We start from the raw sequence: 4,887 nt of genomic DNA, 5'->3' as shown, positions 1-4,887 counted from the left end.
ACATTACATTATCCTTCATGTCCACAACTAACTATTACATACATTAAGCTTCTACTCTTGCTGACCTCCCAATCTATTCTGAACCTACAAGCCTGGGGGATTAAGGGAAGGGGGTGAGCTACTAGAGCCCAGTGAGCAGAATAATAAAACAGTATATTAAAACATATGCTTTCATGAAATGCATCACATCACAAACAATTCACATCAAGGATGGACTTGTCACCAATAGCCCTCTACACATTCCAATGGTGCCAGAGGCGTAGAATGGGCCTCGACCTGGACTTTCTCTTAGCATAACATAACATAACATAACATAACATTCCAATGTGCCAGGGGCGTAAAATGGGCCTCGACCTGGACTTTCTCTTAACATCGTACCAGGGGCGTAGAATGGGCCTCGACCTGGACTTCCATACCATATCATATCATATCATATCATATCGAGGACTAATGGATCATCCAACATCCATCCACATCAACATCATATTATGCAATGCAACATATTCGTGAATTCTAATGCAAACAACCTAGTATATAGCATGGCATTCGTGATGCATGAACATGCTCAAAATTTATTTGCTTTGAAACATAAAGATCCATTCTACTCACCTCAGGCTGACTCTGAGAAGACTCTGAAGCAGCTACCTCACTGCTGGGGTCCTCGGTTCCTCGGGTCCGAACCTACACAGGTGGACTCAAATAAGGGACCAAACATACACTAACATGACTCTAAACATCTCCCCAAAAACCCCCCTAAAACACCATAAAACAATCATAGAAAGCATGCAAAGGAAGGCTGAACAGGACACTTTCGGCGGCAGGTTCGGCGGCCGAAAGTCCCTCTAGAGCCGAAACTCAGCTACTTTCGGCGGCAGGATCGGCGGCCGAAAGTCCCTCTAGAGCCGAAACTCAGCCACTTTCGGCGGCAGGTTCAGCGGCCGAAAGTGGTTTCAGAGCCGAAACTCACCAACCTTCGGGGGCAGGTTCGGCGGCCGAAACTCCCCTCCAGAGCCGAAAGTCCAAACTTTCGGGGGCAGGATTCGGCAGCCAGAACTGCCTCCCTAAGTAGGTTCGGCGGCCGAACATGATTTCGATAGCCGAACCTGGGTCCTTCAGCAGGTAGAACCCAAGCCACCAACAAGCATTCAGCCATCCCCAAACTTCACAACTCAACCCAACTCATGCAAAGGCATGCATAAACACATACACAAGCATAGAGGGGCTTAAAACTAACCTATACCCCAACAACATTAACATAACAACACATTTAACATTCATTTCATCATTAATCTCACAAAAACCCTAATATTTTTCAACTAAGCTAATCATACATCTTTACCCCATAACCCTTCATAAAACTTGCTTAAAACATCAAAGATGGTGAGGATCGACGCTTACCTCTTGAAGATCGAGAGAAGGCGTGACCCAACTTGGAGATTTGGGGAAAACGGGTTCCGGAGGTCTCCAAGCTTCACAACTTCGATTTTGAGCTTAAAACTTCAAAACAAGATGAAAGCTTGTTAAAAGCTTGAAAGATTTGAGGGAAAACATCAAAACTAACCATGGAAGGGCATGGACTCACCTCTGCCCGAAAATGGAGTAGAAAGCTCGCCCATTTTCGGACATGGGGCCTTTTATAGGTGGCTGGCCAGACCACCTTCGGGGGCCAAAGGTATTCCCTAAAGTCACCAACGTTCGGCGGCCGAACATGAGGTTCGGCGGCCGAACCTGGATTTCCTTCCTTGGTGCTTTTCTTTCAAAAACTCAATTTTTTTCTTACTTAAAACCTTAAAACACTTGAAAATATTTTAGAAAAACATATTTTACCCTTCTAGAGGTTCCCGACATTCGAGATTCCATCGGAAAATAGGAATTCCGATGCCGGGGTCTAGCCGGGTATTACAATCTCCCCCCCTTAAGAACATTCATCCCCGAATGTTCAACAAACAAGCATAACATGGCATAGCATACATAAACACATAACCACACATAGATACTAACCTTAAAAGAGATGAGGGTATTGCTGGAGCATAGACTCCCGTGTCTCCTAGGTACATTCTTCTACATTGTGGTGATTCCAAAGGACTTTCACCATCGGACATCTGCATAGCTTTTTTGCCGACTTACAGCAGTCTTGATTCTTTCTCTGATGATGGGCACTACTCTACTGGTGATCTCTACTAGCTCAAGCCCTGCTAAGGTCCTTTCTCCAACTTCTTCCCAACAGACAGGTGACCTGCACTTCCTTCTATACAAAGCTTCATATGGAGCCATCTCGATGCTAGCATGATAGCTGTTATTGTAGGCAAACTCCACCAAGGGTAGATGCTGCCTCCAAGAACTACCAAAATCTAGCACACACGTTCTGAGCATATCTTCAATTGTCTGGATGGTCCTCTCCGACTGTCCATCAGTCTGTGGATGGAAAGCAGTGCTAAAATCTAACCTGGTACCCATAGCATTCTGCAGACTCCGCCAAAACCTGGAGGTGAACTGGGGTCCTCTATCAGACACTATTGAAACAAGAGCCCCATGCAGCCTGACCACTTCATCAATAAACACCTGCGCCAATTTGTCTACAGAATAGCTACTCCTGACAGCGATGAAGTGAGCAGATTTGGTCAGTCTGTCCACAATCACCAATATGGAGTCCAATCTGTTGGACGTTGCCGGTAACCCCACCACAAAATCCATAGCTATATTTTCCCATTTCCACTCTGGAATTGACAGTGGGTTAAGCATTCCAGCCGGCTTCTGATGTTCCAGCTTCACCCTCTGACATACTTCGCAGGCGGACACAAACTGTGCCACTTCTCTCTTCATAGCTGGCCACCAATAAACTCTCTTTAGATCTTGATACATTTTGGTGGCTCCAGGGTGAACACTGTATCTGGCATTATGAGCTTCCCTCACAATGTCACCTTTCAGACTCACGTCGTCTGGTACACATAATCTACTCCCATAGCGGAGGATCCCCTTGCTGTCAAATCTGAACTCTTCATTCTTGTCTGACTGAACAGTCCTGGCAATTTTCACTCACTATGGGTCCTCATGTTGTTTCTGAGCCACCTGTGTAATATCCGGCTAGACCCCGGCATCGGAATTCCTATTTTCCGGTGGAATCTCGGATGTCGGAAACCTCTAGAAGGGTAAAATATGTTTTTCTAAAATGCTTACATGCGTTTTAAGGTTTTAAGTAATAAAGAAATTGAGTTTTGAAAGAAAAGCACCAAGGAAGGGAAATCCAGGTTCGGCCGCCGAACGTTGGTGACTTTAGGGAGCACCTTTGGCCCCCGAAGGTGGTCTGGCCAGCCATTTATAAAAGGCCCCATGTCCGAAAATGGGCGAGTTTTCTTCCCCATTCTCGGGCAAAGGTGAGTCCATGCCCTTCCATGGTTAGTTTTGATGATTTCCTTCAAATCCTACAAGTTTTAACGAGTTTTAACTTGGTTATTGCAGTTTTTGAGCTAAAGATCAAGTTTTGGAGCTTGGAGACCCAAAGAGTTAGATTTCTCCCATCTCCGAGTTAAGGATCGCATCTCCTCTCGATCTTTAAGAGGTAAGCTTAGATCCTACCCTTCTTGTATGTTTTATGAAAGTTTTGAGGGGTTTTAAGAGGGTTGATGCATGTTTTAGAGTAAATGCATAATGTTAGGGTTTATGCTAGTTTTGTGAGTAATGTATGTTATATGTGTTATTAGATGTGTTTTTATTGGGGTTTAGGCTAGTTTGAGGCCCCTATATGCTTATGAATGTGTTTATGCATGCTTGGGAGTGTTGTGCTTGAGTTTGGAGAGTTTGGGAGTCAAAATGTGCATGAGAGGCTGAGTTCTGCCATTTCTGGAAGAACTCAGGTTCTGTAACGACCCGAAAATCGGACCGCTACCGGCGCTAGGATCCAGATCGGCATAAGGCCCCCGGGACCCGTAGCAAGCCTACTATGTATTCTGAACAACCGGTATAATCCCCAATCATGAATAAACAATTTCCATAAAACATTTAATTCTTTTCCTTTAACCAGCTTGACCTGTGTATGCACTATGACTGAACTCATAGAACCCCTAGGGTCAGCATACTCTGTGTCAAACTCGGTCCAATACATACATCAACATAAAAATAAAACTCATGTACAAAGGGATTATCCAACTCGGGCCAAGCACAATACTATAACTCTGAACAAATTACATAATATCATTTTCTAAAACAACTCTTTTACATCATTACATAAACTTACATTACATCATGTCCACTACTATTCTATTACACATCAAAGCCATAGCCATAGCCTGGTGACCTCCTGATCTATCTCTGACCCTGCAAACCTGGGGTTAGGGGAGAGGGGTGAGCTATAAAGCCCAGTGAGCGGAAACCACACTAGCAGAACAGTTCATTTACAAGTATGCTATCATGGAATGCATCACATCACAAACATATCACATCAAGGATGAACTTGTCACCATTAGCCCTCTACATATCAAAATATGTCCAACTATACCAGGGGCGATGAGGCCACACCTAGTATTCCCTTGCATAACTCATATCATAACATGTCCAACTATGCCAGGGGCGATTAGGCCACACCTGGTCTTTCCTTACATATACATGATGCCAGGGGCGATTAGGCCACACCTGGGCTTTCTATATCATACCATGTCATCTCATATCATATTATTTCATCTCATACTGAGGGCTAAGGATCATCCAATATCCATCCACATCAACAACATATTATGCAATGCATCATATTCGTGGATTCTAATGCAAAACAACCTAATACATATCATGGCATTTCATGATGCATGGATCATGCTCTAAAAACATTTAATTTCTTAAGTTAAAGCATTAGGTTTAGTTCCACTCACCTCTGACTAGCTCTGGGCCGACTCT

This window comes from Manihot esculenta, chromosome 3, assembly GCF_001659605.2.
Source record: "Manihot esculenta cultivar AM560-2 chromosome 3, M.esculenta_v8, whole genome shotgun sequence".
In the NCBI taxonomy this organism is placed as follows: Eukaryota; Viridiplantae; Streptophyta; class Magnoliopsida; order Malpighiales; family Euphorbiaceae; genus Manihot; species Manihot esculenta.
This window is presented reverse-complemented; position numbering follows the sequence as displayed.